The sequence below is a fragment of the Acinonyx jubatus genome, chromosome B1 (genome assembly GCF_027475565.1).
Source record: "Acinonyx jubatus isolate Ajub_Pintada_27869175 chromosome B1, VMU_Ajub_asm_v1.0, whole genome shotgun sequence".
In the NCBI taxonomy this organism is placed as follows: Eukaryota; Metazoa; Chordata; class Mammalia; order Carnivora; family Felidae; genus Acinonyx; species Acinonyx jubatus.
The window spans coordinates 171,007,004-171,021,225 of NC_069382.1; the positions used below are offsets into that span (position 1 = coordinate 171,007,004).

At 40.4% G+C, this 14,222-nt stretch overlaps 1 long non-coding RNA gene across 1 annotated transcript in view; it reads left to right on the top strand.

The window, feature by feature from the left end:
• The first annotated feature begins 286 nt into the window (after positions 1 to 286).
• LOC113601816 (uncharacterized) overlaps positions 287 to 14,222 on the top strand; it is a 38,250-nt gene continuing 24,314 nt past the window's right edge. The window contains exons 1-2 of the long non-coding RNA XR_008296364.1: positions 287 to 516; positions 6,174 to 6,238. This is a non-coding gene — a long non-coding RNA (uncharacterized LOC113601816). The remainder of the gene's footprint in view (positions 517 to 6,173; positions 6,239 to 14,222) is intronic.

Here is a 14,222-nt window from a genome sequence, read left to right on the forward strand (position 1 = left end):
GTAATCATTGAGTTTCTATGATGAGTTAATAATCTCCAAAAGCAGTGATTCTAAGTGTGGGAAATCCTAGATCAGAGTTAAATATTTATTTTTAAACTTGAAGACTTGGCTGAGCCTTTAACACAGTAATGTGCTTGTGAGTCTTTCCGAGAGATAGGGCATGTTGTGGTTTTCAACGGTTGGCTATGGGATATATGGTAGCTTTGTAATGTGGCAGCTTGGCTAGGCTGAACTACATTTCCCAGAATTCCCTTCTCTCTGTGTTTCCAGTTAGGGTAGGCGCAAGTTACAAGGCGGAAATGGAGGAAATGGAGCACAGTGGTTTGTAGCTCTCACGTGGTTGCTTATCTGCTGACCCACCTTAATGATGTGGAGCCACCTTACAGCTGCCCCGGCAACTTCTCTACCTTTCCAAGAATCCTCTCTCAGCTTCTCCAACCCTGAAGCCAGGCATATGTTTAACTCCCACGTGCAGAGCACCAGCTTCTCCTACAGGAGGATGCCCATGCCAGTGTGGTAAGAGGCAGTGAGACCTGGGTGCTAGCTGTGCCGTTCGATTTTAGTGTACCTTTATTCCCCCCCACTTTACATTCATCTTTCCTTCTTCATTGGACTTCAAGCTCCAACAACAGACAGAAAGACAACGGCTTTACTGAGATTTCTTTAAAAGTTCCCAAATTATCTAAAATTTGTGTATTTATATGATATTTTTAAATTAAAGAAATTTTTTTAAATGTTTATTTATTTTTGAGAGAGACAGAGACAGAATGCGAGTGGGTTAGGGGCAGAGGGAGAGGGAGACACAGAATCTGAAGCAGGCTCCAGGCTCTGAGCTGACGCGGGGCTGGAACTCACAAGCTGTGAGAGCATGACCTGAGCCGAAGTCGGTCGCTCAACGGACAGAGCCACCCGGGCGCCCCATATGGATATGTGATATTTTTAAAAGCAGAAACAAATGGAGACTAATCTTGAAAATTCCCTGAGCAGACAAAACCAGTTTATTCATACAAAGCTTAATTTAGCTTATTTTGCAAGTCTAACTCAACCAGGGTCATTTCTTGTTTATGCCTCTGGAAATCATGAGGAAAACTTGAACTATTTCCTAAGGTTGATATGAAATAACCACTGACTGATTCCCTATCATTTAAGAAAATTTACTATTATAACCGATCACTGGGAAGAAAAAAACAGTCACTACTTTCTCACTATAGTAGCTGCTCTGTAACAAGGTATCCTTGAGCCTCACTCCATGTTTTGGTTTGAATGCTCCCAGTTTGCAAAGTGCCTTTTTGGTGTGTGCACAATAAACTGTTACTAATTGCACTTTATTTTAGCCATCTCTTAATTTTTGACAATATATATGTGATATTATATATGCCATATATCATAGATACTTTGTCTATGATACATAATATATAATATATATCATTTTTTGGTTTTGCTTCTGATTGGGGCCCTAATAGATACATAACCCTTGAGTCCTGGCACAGTTAATTACATCTTCATATAGGGTATTCTGCAAAACACTAATTAGGAAATTCTTTTTTTTTTTTTTAACGTTTATTTATTTTTGAGACAGAGAGAGACAGAGCATGAACAGGGGAGGGTCAGAGAGAGGGAGACACAGAATTTGAAACAGGCTCCAGGCTCTGAGCTGTCAGCACAGAGCCCGAGGCGGGGCTCAAACTCACGGACCGGGAGATCATGACCTGAGCCGAAGTCGGCCGCTTAACCGACTGAGCCACCCAGGCGCCCCCACTAATTAGGAAATTCTAATGTAGTTGGGTCATTTTTTGGATGTGATTTTCCCAATAGTTGAGTAAAAACATGTATAGAGCAAGTTATCACATAGCATCTAATTTGCCACTTCACTGAAGGCTGTGGTAAGAAATAACAAGATTCTGTTGTAGGTTGAATTATGTTCCCCCAAAGTTATAGTCTAGTCTGAACTCCTGGTACCTGTGAATGTGACCTTGGATATAGGGCTTTGCACGTGTAATTAAGATGCAAATTAAGCTGAGGTCATAATCCATTAGGATTGACCCTAAATCCAATCACTAGTGTAGGGAGACACAGGCCAACACAGAGAGGGAAGGCACATGTAACAGGGAGGCTGAGATGGGAGTTATGTTGCCGCTACCATGAAACCCTAAAAATTGCCAGCAACGATAAAAAGCTCAAAGAGGCAAGGAAGCATTCTTCCTGGAGCCTCTAGAGCGTGGCCCTGCTGGCACCTTGGTTTCAGATTTCTACCCTCTGGAATGGTGAGATAGTAGATTTCATAGCAGTTCTTACTGTTGTTTTAAGCCACCCAGTTTGTGTTAATTTGTTAGAGCAGCCCTAGGAAACTAACACAGGTTCCAAATGAACTTTCTGGATGCCCGTCCTGGTGGCCATAGGTCGGAATTCCCACTTTTCATAACATTTGTTGCAGGAAATCACTAAAGGGGACTGTGGTGGCCCTTCAGACAGTCTCAGTAATCGTGTTCCTGTTCATTGTGTCTTGAGTTCAACCCAAGAGGGACCATGTTGGATTGTTTCATACCACTCTCAGGCCACAAGCATCCATGTCTCTCATACAAGATCTCTGGGTTGTAGAAGTCCAGGGTTCTCATGGTGGGCAGAAGCTAGGGCAGCATCTCCAGTGCCCTGACCAGTTATCTCCAGAGGGATGCTCCCTGGGCAGGAGGTAGACTCCGGGCAATCAGTCTTCCTTGGATGGGAGGAAGCATGACAACTTAGAACTAAGTCTGTCTTGACGTAGCTCCCAGGTGCTCTCAAAGGAAGGTCTTTCCTCACCCTCCCGGTCTAAACCTTAGTACTACTGACCTTGAGAGTATTCTGTGTCTTCCTCTCTGATCTGAGAGCTACTCCTTCTTTTCCCCTTCTTTCTCAGTCAGGGTCATCTAGCTAATACCTGCTAGCATAAAAACTCACTCTGTAGATGTGTGCCTGAGTTCTGACTCAAGCTGATTTTGTTTTTGCTTCAGTTTCTATAGTGGGTTACAAGTTCAAGGCAGAGGTGGGGGTGGAGGGATAGTGGAGGAAGTGAAAAGAGGCCTTTGGAGAGAACTATAATTAAGATTCAGAAGTATTATCCCATTATATGGATCAAGTTCCTTCCTTCCTTCCCTCCTTCCCTCCTTCCTTCCTTCCTTCCTTCCTTCCTTCCTTCCTTCCTTCCTTCCTTCTTTCTACCTCCCTCTCTCTATCCCTTCCTTCCTTACTATACCAGTCATCCACATATTGATGACATAATGTGAGTTACTTAGCTAACCAGTAGACCATAAGGATGTTCCATGATTCCTGGTTTCTGGAGGCTCCCAGTCTATCAGGGGTGCTGATACACAGAACTCACAATGTGTCAATTACTTACTACAAGGGCCGCTCTACTTCCAGAAGTTCAGAGATGGTGGGAAGCAGAGCATGCCAAACAGAAGAAATAGCATGGGCAAAACCCCTAAGGTAGAAGAGCATGTCTTCACCAAAGTAGATTTAGGGAACTGTGTGTAGTTGAGACATCTTATAGGAATCTTGAGAGATGAGACTAGAAAGGAGGGTGAGATCCTTGAAAGGACTTGAATGGCATACCAAGGAATTTACAACTTAGTATCTTTACCAATAGGGTGGCCTAGGAATTTCCAAAGTTCCTGAACAAGGAAATAAATGATCATTACACTCTAGAGATGCCTTTCTACAGACCCTGTATGTAACATGTACTCCAGCCGGACTGTAATGCCACACAGTCGGGGAACATGAGGCTAGTACAGTGCTTGCTGCAGACACAGTGTTGTGTATCTCCCCAGTTGTGTGTTGAGTGAATGAATGAGGCTTAGAGAAGTAATCATCTGTGGCCAAAGCCTGACGTTTGAATCATGATTCTGGGAGATTTACAAAGGATAATAGAAGACAAATCAGAGGAACTGTCAGCTTTGTTGTTGCCATCATCTTTCTCACGTTTACTCTAAATCTCTCCTGCTGTGATTGGGCCCAGAGCCCCTCATCTTTTGTGGCAATGGGAGGTAACCAAGTAGCACCTTTCCTTGGAGCATAAACATTGGTGTGCTGACGACCCACACTGAATTGTCCTCAATATCTCCAGAAGAAACAATTTCTATTTGTTAAAATCAATTTTTTCACGAATCCTTTTTCCAACTATTTGATCATCTTTGCAGCTGACCTGGATTTTCTGTCCCTTCCCCTCTGTTGGCTGCCAATATCTTGCCTAGAAGAGACACAGCTTGAGCTACATGGTCTCCAAGGGAGCAAAGTCTGGCCAAATCCTTTGGGCTGATAAGGAAGGGCTAGGAAATGGTCCATATCTAATATTCAGATAATGTTTGGGTCCCAGTCAATAAACTAATGAGAAATTACGGAAGTTCTATCTTGCTGACTTAAAAGGAATTAGAATTCAATAAAATACGCAAAGCTAAAATGATAATAAACCATGTTTTGAGGTTGTTGAGAAACCAAGGTGCATTGGCTATGAAGTGGGAGGGAAAACAATAGATGTTGAGGGCTTGCTTTGTATGAGAACTTTGCATACTTTCTTTTAATTCTTTAAAGAACTAGGAAGCAGACCTCTCTTCCTGTGTAAGGAGTGAGAAGATGAACATTGGAGAGTTTAATTAACTTGCCCAGGGTCTCCCAGGGACTGACCAAGCCCGGACGTAGCCCACATCTGTCCAATTAAAAGACCAAGGCTCTTTGCCCATTGTCCTGAAATTGGACACAAAATCGAAGGACCATCCCAGAGTGGCTATTTATAGAAATCACCACCACCATTTATTGAGGACCTCTTAGACATCAGGTCTTTAGACTAGATAAATCTTACATAAAGTATCGGATAAAATTTAACCTACTCTTTGTTGCAAAGCTGTTTCCCAAGAGTTATTATTCCCATTTCACAGATAACAAAACAGGTCCAGAGAATTTAAGGAACTCTTCTGTTTTTACAGTTAAGGGACAGAGCTGGGAGTGGAGGACAATGGATGCCTCTCCTTCTACTTCATCTGAGTGCCATCAGTTATGGCAGTCAGGAAAGGCTGCTCCAGGCTCAAGAGCAGGGGTACCAGAGGGTGCCGACTGTGGGGAGCAGCCCCAACTTTTATTAGAGCAAGAGCCCTGAGGCAGATGGTAGCTAGATTTCACTTTACCAATCTGACAGTTTTACTACTGGGAGCATTCATACTCAAAGATATCAAAAGCTAATGTTCCTCCCTTAGATCACTTTTCCCCCCCTGGAAGGTTGGGACAGTTACTTTTATCAATTAAAGTCCTTCTGAATGGCGTAGAGAGTGGAGTGTTTCTCCAACTTCAGTGTCCCTAAGAATCGCCCTGGGTACCTGATTAAAATATGGTTCCTAGACTTGACCCCAATGGAGAATTTCTGATTCCATAGGCCTGGAGTGGACCTGAAGAAATTTGTATTTTTAACAAGTACCCTAGATGTTGTTGATGCAGGTGTGAATTTTGCCTGTTGAAACCCTTGTGTAGTGGTTGAGATTCTGAGTCTGGATCCCTGGTACCATCACTGTGAGCTCTGTGGTGGTGAGTGAGTCATTTAACCTCTTAGCCTCAGTTTTACTATCTATGAAGTGGGAATAATGATGATACCTACCTACCTGTCAGTCATGGGAGGATTAAATAAAGCAATGTATGTAAAACAATGTCTTTCTGGTACAAAGTAAATGTTCAACTAATGTTAGCTATTTTTATACTAATGAGAAGTTAGTCATTTACAGAAAAAAGATTGAGTCATTCTTTCCACTATAAATTTTTTATGTCTTTGTGCCTATGAAGATGGGGGCTGGGGAGGAATGTACCTGTTCCTGGAAAGGTGCATAATATAGGAGTTTTTTCTTCTGTAGTACTTATTTCAAATGTTCTTTTTTATTTTTCTTTTCTTATTTCTTTTCTTATTTTTCTTTTGCCAGTATTTAAATAAATACAATTTATTTATTGGAGTGCCAATGGATTCTTTGTAAAGGAATTCCTTGCACATTGATAATCACTAAATAGATCTCTGGTTGATGAGTCATTCATTTTCCTATGGGTCCTGTCAGGGCTCCTTGGAAAATTTCCTTTCCTCTGGCTTTTTAAGAGAAATGATAATGGAAGAAGCAAAACTCAGAAAGTTTGGAACAACTTCCTTTTTCCCTTCACACTCCCAGGTCAGAGATGCCCACACCTCAGAGAGAGCCCTCCCTTGGACTGGAGGTATAAGGACATGAGCCAGGTAGGTCTTCATTCCAGCCCTCTGATGGCAGGGCTGCAGCCAGACCCCCCAGGCACAGGATCTGTGGAAAAACACCTGTGCATCCTGGCTTCCCTGGAAATAAAGTCCAAGCTCTTCCATGTGTGTATATGACCCTTTAAATGTCCTTGTTCTGGTTCCTGTTTATCTTTACAGGTGCCTCCGCAGCCACCCCCCCACCTCCTTGGTCCTCTTCATACTTACAGTTTGTTTATTGGAGCCTTATTTTTTCTCCACTCTGGGATTTTCTAATGCTATTTCTTTGTCTAAGCATGTTTTCTTCTGTTCTTTCTACCTTCATATTTCCTGTAGATCTTACTTGGATGTTCTTTCCTATGGGAAGTCTTCATTAGGTATTAGTTGCCCTCCTCCATGTTTCTAAAACCTAACAATTATTGCTATTGTACGTTTAGCAAAATATAACATTATTTGCCTTTGTATTTGTCTCCTCTACTAGATCAAAAGCACCCTGACTCAGGGAGCTTACCTTTCTTACTCACTTTCTACCCACAGGACCCCATCACAGGCACAAGGTAGAGACTCATTAAATAATTACTCAGTGAATAAACATGTTGTCTTTTAACACCTGCCAGAGCACTTCCAATGATGGGAAACTTATTACCCCCTGAGGCTACTGGATCCATTTTTGGAAGGATCTGCCTGTTTGAAAGCTTTTCCCGATGAATGACTAGAAATCAGTGGTTCTATAACTTTCCAGGAGAGCTGGAAAGTTTCCACAGTCTTGGAGGCTGAGATAAAATCTTGAGTCCTGTCATCATCTTACGGTCTTGGAAAGGCTCTCTAGTTAAGATTCAAGTGCAAAATGAAGATGGCATTTTTAAGGAAGGGCTACTGGATAGAGATAGAAATGTTGTAAGAGTCAAACTGATCACTCATCTGAGATAGAGAACATTGTTGTTTTCTTACTACACAAGCAAGAGAGGTGAAAGGAGTACCTCTGGGCAACAGGGATGGAGTGGCCTCCCAGAGACAGGTGCTCTGTGTCTGTGACAATAGACTTAGGAAGTTACTAAGAAAGCTTGAATCATTCTAAGATGTCCTGATTCATGATTGAAGCTCCTTGAGTGAAGGAGATAGTGCCTTTCCTTTAAAAATGGAAGGAGTACAGAGTGCCTGAGTGGCTCCGTTGGTTAAGCATCTGACTTGATTTCAGTTCCGGTCATGATCTCACAATTTGTGAGATAGAGCCCCATGTCGGGCTCTGCACTGACAGCATGGAGGCTGGTTGGTATTCTCTCTCTCTCTTTCTCTCTGTCCCTCCCCTGCTCTCTCTCTCTCTCTCTCTCCCCCTCTTTCTCAAAATAAATAAATAAACATTAAAAAAAAATGGCAGCAGTACACTGAGGGTGTTAGCATCTGTTCTGTTCCAGGGTGGTAGTTGTAACTTATAGTCCATTGAATTTGCTTTTTTCACCCCAACCTCCAGAGGGAGATTTAATTATCCTTGTTTTAGAGGAGAGAAACAAATTTCATGAAGTAATTGACCCAAGGTGACACAGTTAATAATTACTGGGCTGAGACCCTTTTCCCAGTATTTTCCCACCGCTTCATGGAGTTTTGTATTTTTACAACATACAAAACATACGGTCACTTGCATAGACACAGTATTTCAAAAGATAAGATTCCACCCTCACCTGCTTTTAAAAATCGCATTTTGTCTTCTAAATCGTCCTGACTTGAGAGGTCATGTACAGTGACATCTAAATGCTAAGTTACATAAAACAAAAGAATCTGAAATAGTGCCATTTTCTTCACTACTTGCTACACATTTTAACATTTTAAAACTGTGATTGAAGCACACACACGATTTCTCACCTTCAGTCAGAAGAGTATTCAAATTGCCTAAATAAGCATGTGCTTGTAACATGTCCTCAGAGACTATTTCCACATCAGGGATAAACGTATAGGTGTAATGAAACAACTAATTGAAAACTGATGGCAAGGGAGGCTCTGTTATCAGAAATCGTGATCATTTTCTTCAAAATAACTGAGGTAAATAAAACCCCACTATTTGCTGTTCGTTATTCATCCCTTCTCTTCCAAGCCCTGAGACTCTGAGCCAGCCTCACTGGGCCAGTAATTTGTTAAGGGCACAAGCATGACAACTCTCCTTCCAGTCCAACCCCAACAACATCAATGGCACTTGATGAGTCTGAGGGGCATCAGAAAGCCCTGGCTGCATTGCAGCACTGAGATCTTCCTTGGAATTATGGGATCAGAGTCTATCTTTGGCATTAAGATCATAAGTTTTAGAGGGGTGCCTGGGTGGCTGAGATGGTTAAGCATCCCATTCGATTTCAGCTCAGGTCATGATCTCATGGTTCGTGAGTTTGAGCCCTGCACGGGGCTCTGTGCTGACGGTGTGGAGCCTGCTTGGGAATGTCGTTCTCTCAAAATCAATGAATAAACATTAAAAAAGAAAGTTTCTTTAAAAAAAAGATCATAATTTTTACAGAGCAAAATTTAGGTTTCAGAGAGAGAGCAAGAGTTGGGCAGAGGGACAAAGGGAGAGAGAATTGGACGCAGGGCTCAATCCCAAGATCCTGGGATCATGACCTGAGCCGAAGCCAAGAGTTGGATGCTCAATTGACTGAGCCACCCGAGCGCCCCTCCAAACTTTAGTTTTTAAAAGAGAACTCATGAAGATGGATGTTTAGGGCCCATCCTGAGTACACTGTCACATTGGCAATTCTTTTATTTTGCAGTGTCTTTCCAACTTCCTGAGCCCCTTCTTCTCTGGTAACCTGCCCAACTTCCTGTATCACCAAATGCAGCAGGCCATTCATTTCCCCCACCTTCTCTACCTGGACTTGATTTTATCTGAATCTGCTTTTTTTTTTTTTTTCCCTCCTGCCTCAGCCCCATTCATTCAGGGCCTTTCCAGATGATTGGGCTAATTTCCGATAAATTCATTCAGAAAAGATAATGGCTTAATGTGTCAGACATTTACGAGGACTTGCATTTCAGAGGATTAATCCTAATCGTGGGAGGAATCTTGAGAACTTCAAAAGGACAAAAAAAATGTTGATATTATATACCAGACTGTACAACAGAAATATAACTTGAGCCACAAATATAACCTGCACATGTAATTCAAAATTTTCTAGCAGTTTCTTGAGAAAGGAAAGAGGAACATGTGAAGTTAACTTTAAGAATCATATATTTAACCCAATATATTCAAATTATTATCCTTAAAAATATAATCTGTATAAAATTTATTAATTATTATTATTACTTTATTTTTGTTCTAAGGTTTTGAGATCTGATGTGTATTTTACACTCACATCTCAGTTTGGACTAACTACCTTTCAAGTGCTCAACAGCCGCATGTGGCTTGTGGCTACCATACAGGACAGCATGATTACATTCAGATAAATTAAGAGCACATTTTCTGTGTGTCTGTGTGGAGATGAGGCATGGGAGAGGAGTGGTGTGTGTGTGTGTGTGTGTGTGTGTGTGAGAGAGAGAGAGAGAGAGAGACTTTATTGAGAATGTAATGAGGTGATAGGACTGGAAACAACAAAAGAGAGAGGTGTGTGTGCTTAATTTCCAATTGAATTTAAGAGGCAGTGTGGTATAATGGGAAGAGTGTGTGTAATTTAGATTACAATTGAAACTCTTCTGTGTGTTATTGGACACATTACATAAGCTCGTGAACCCCAGATTACTTATTTGCAAAAGAGATATAGTAATAACCACTTTAGAGGATTGCTGAATTTAGAATTTAACAATAAATATACAGAAAAGCCTGAGTGGAGAACTCTCAATGAATGCAAATCTGCCTGTCCAATCCCCCACCCCTCCCGCCCTCACCCCCACTCTGCCTCGGAAACCTTTACATTTTTCCTTCTCTTTTCCACACCACCTACCCAACCAACTCCTCCTCAAATGCTAGTTAAATTCTCAACTTCTCTATGAAACTTTAAAGAAAAATACTTCTGCAGTTCTTACTAAACATCCTAAAGAAAAATTGGCAAGATCGTTGAGATTTGATATCAAGACATAGTTCAGCCCCATATTTACCAGATTAATTCCATTTCTATGGTTAACATTTTGTTACCTGTGAAATGCTTTTATCCTCTCTTTATCTGTCTAAATTCTATTTTCCGTATTGCCAGGCTCATATTCCAACTTGTGTCTGAAACATTGTTAGATCGCTTGAGTCTGCAATCAACTTGCTCTTGCTACAATCATATCACGTCTTCCCCAGTTTCTATCAAGCTGGATTCTATGAATGAAATTTGGTTCCTATGGCTAATTAATAGGTTTTCTTGAAAAAAAAAAAAAGGTCTATGACAGAAAAAAAGTAAGCTGATGAAATTCTGAGTTAAAGAAGTTGAATTATTTTATTTTCCAGTGCTTCACAGGGAAATGTATATTGTGAAACTACAAAGGGGGAGGGGGACAATTATTTGCAGCATTTCCCAAATTTATCAATCAGGGTAAAAAGTTCCTATTTTTTCTTTTAACTACTTCATAAACTAGCTTTTCAAAGAACTCATTTTGGGATACACTAATATATATTATGAACCATGGCAATTTAATATGTGCATCCTTAACATCTCAAATACACTTTACTATCATTTGTTTATGCCTAAACTTCCCAATAGCAGCATCGTGATGCACATTGGGACTTAAAGCTTAGAAAGTTTTCATAAGTTTTCTTTTCTTTTCTTTTCTTTTCTTTTCTTTTCTTTTCTTTTCTTTTCTTTTCTTTTCTTTTCTTTCTTCCTTAACCTTTAATTTGATCTTAACAACAATACTGAGCCACAAATATTTGAGAAGACAAATATTCAACCAGTATTGATTGAGGAATATGTAACAGGCCCTGAACTAGCTTCTCAAATACAGAGGTAACCAAGAGAGACTTCATAGCGGCAGACAGACATTTAACGAAACTTTCACAAAATCCTTAGGTATTTTGAAGAAGAGTAGTAATTGCTAATACTTATGCAACCCTAAGTCCAAGCCATTTTCTAAACACTTATATAATTCTCAAAATGACCTAGAGACAAGGTCCTATTATCTCCATTCTGCAGATAGAAATTGAGACACAGAGACACAGTGACTTGCCCAAGGTCATACAGAGCCAAGATTAAAACCGAGGCAGTCTGGCTCTAGAGCTTGACCTATGTTGTATTACCTCCATCTATAGAAGTAAGGGAGTATAGCAAGATCGTGTGGCTGGAGACCTTGCCTAGTGTGCATTTTCATGGAAAGAGCTAATGTTTAAACTGCATATTCCAGGGGCTCCTGGGTGGCTCAGTCGGGTGAGCGTCCGAGTTTTGTTCAGGTTATGATCTCCTGGTTTGCGAGTTCGGGCTTCACATCAGGCTCTGTGCTGACAGCTCAGAGCCTGGAGTCTGCTTCAGATTCTGTGTCTCCCTCTCTGCCTGTCCCTCCCCTACTTGTACTCTCTCTCTCTCTCTCAAAAATAAACAAACATTAAAAAAAATAAACTGAATATTCAATAGTGAGTAGGATTTGGCCAGCAACATGGGTGGGAAAAAGCATTTTAAGCAAGGTGAAAAGCATGTGTGAAGGTGTTGAGTAAGGAACAAGTTTGGCACTTACAAGAAACTATATAAAGGCCAAAGTGACTTGACTCTAGTGACCTAGGATGGAGAGCAGTTCATGCTTGTCAACCTTGTTGTGTAGTAAAAATATAATCTTTAGGAGATGGGTAGTGCTGATGGTACTCAATGCCATAGAATTGTACACTTAAAAATAGTTAAAATGGTAAATTTCATGTTATGTGTCTTTTACCACAATCAAAAAACAACTGAATGAATGAGAAAATAGAGGAAGGAAATATGATAAAATTGCAATTAGTAAGGCTAGGTGATGGATATATGGGAATGTATCATAGTATTTTCCCTACCTTGAAGTATATTTGAGTTTTTTTTATGATACAGTTAAAATAAATGTAATAAGTATTCTTCTCAACCTAAAAACAATGAATAGTGATTGAAAGACTTTAAGGAGAGCTATGTGGTTTTTAAGATGCTATGTGGAGAATAAAAAGGATAGTTCAGATGGTTAGGTAGAGGAATATTATTTTGTCTATTCAATAACCACGAGCAAAAGTGGATGCATTTAAAAATATTTAGGGCGGAGAATCATCAGACTTGGTGATTGGATATTGTGACATTTCTGGCATGAGCTACGGCATAAGAGGAACAAAATCAGGAGGGTATAATGTCTTGGAAGTCAAAGAGAAAGGTAGTCAATGTTTGAATGCCGAGAAGATCGCAAGCGAAATGATCATTGAAATTAGGAACACAGGGGCACCTGGGTGGTTCAGTCGGCTGAGCGTCATGATCTCACTATTCTGTGCTGCTGTCAGCACAGAGCCTGCTTCAGGTCCTCTGTCCCCCTCTCTCTCTGACCCTCCTCCGTTTTCTCTCTCTCTCTCTCTCTCAAACATAAATAAACATTAAAAAAAAGAAATTAGGAATATAGGAATTATTGTAACTTTTACCTAGAGGGCTTTTGGTGGAGGGAATAGGAGTCATTTAGTTGTAGGTTACTGTTATAGACTAAATTCTTATGTTCTCCCCCAAATACCTATGTTGAAATCCTAACCCCAATGCGATGGCATCAGAAGGTGGGGCCTTTTGGAAGACATAAGGTTTAGATGAGGCCATGAAAGTGCAGATGGATTTGTTGATATGAGGTTGGGAAGTTAAGGGAATTTCTATCCAGTGGCTTCATCTTTCCTGTGAAAATATAATTAGAATCATAGGAAAACTTTTACTGATGGTTTATTGACAGCCGATACTGTGTAAAACATTTACATGTACTGACTCACTTACTACTTACAATAACCTTATGAGGGAGGAACTATTACTATCTCTATTTTACTACTACAAACCTGAGGCCCAGAACTGTTAGGACATATATGCCTAAAGTTACATTAATTTTTAACATTTATTTATTTATTTATTTGCTCAAGTATAATTAACATATAAAATTAAGCTATTGAGACTACCCTAAGATGAAAAGCTTTTTGCACAGCAAAGGAAACCATCAGCAAAACAAGAAGACAGCCTACTGAATGGGAGAAGGTATTTGCAAATGATGCATCAGATAAGGAGTTAATATCTAAAGTTGCATTTAGATAAATTGCCAGAAGCTGAATAAAAGCCTGGACAGTTCGCTTTTAGACAGCTGGCCGAACAACAAGCCATGTTTTGTTAAGGCCATCCAGAGATGGTGAAGGGGATACGGGAGGGGTTGGTCATCTGAGGAGTGTGAAGGGCAAAAAGAATCTGCAGAAACTGATTGGAATAATGTGATAAGATCATAAGGGATGTTGAGAGCTACGTTGAGACTGGGAATTACAAATTGAAAGTGCCGTCAATCAACCTGGTGATGTGATTTGTTCCAGAACATTTCAGCTATTTGAATGCAGGTACTGGGAAGACAGACAGTCGGGTTTACCTAAGGTTAGGACTTAACTGGGTGTGGCAGAGTGACAAAAGACAATGGAGAGTGAGGGTGGCTGCAATATTCTATAAGGAAAGAGGCTTTTGGGAATACATCCCTCTCATTCAAAAGTCTTTCTACTATGGTAGTATTTTTCCTCTCACTGGTCTTTTCTGGCAAAGACTTTGGTGAATAGATCATAGCCTTGCAATTCAGTTAATTCAACACACTGTTACAGCAACTTCAGTATCTGTTAGCCTCTCTGATGTGTGCTAGGTATTTTAAACTAGGACTTTGCTGTTTATATACTATTAATGCCGTTGGTGCCAGAGATTTTGTCTAAAAGCAGTGCATAAGATACTTAAATGCCTTTGCTCTAGCCTACCCATTTATTCCATTTTGGTCACAAGGGCACATCATTGATTACTTTCAGATTTCTTTTACGTCACTTATGTCACTCCATACTAAAAAATAATGTTATACTCACGTGAATAGACCCTAAATTTACACCTTAAAT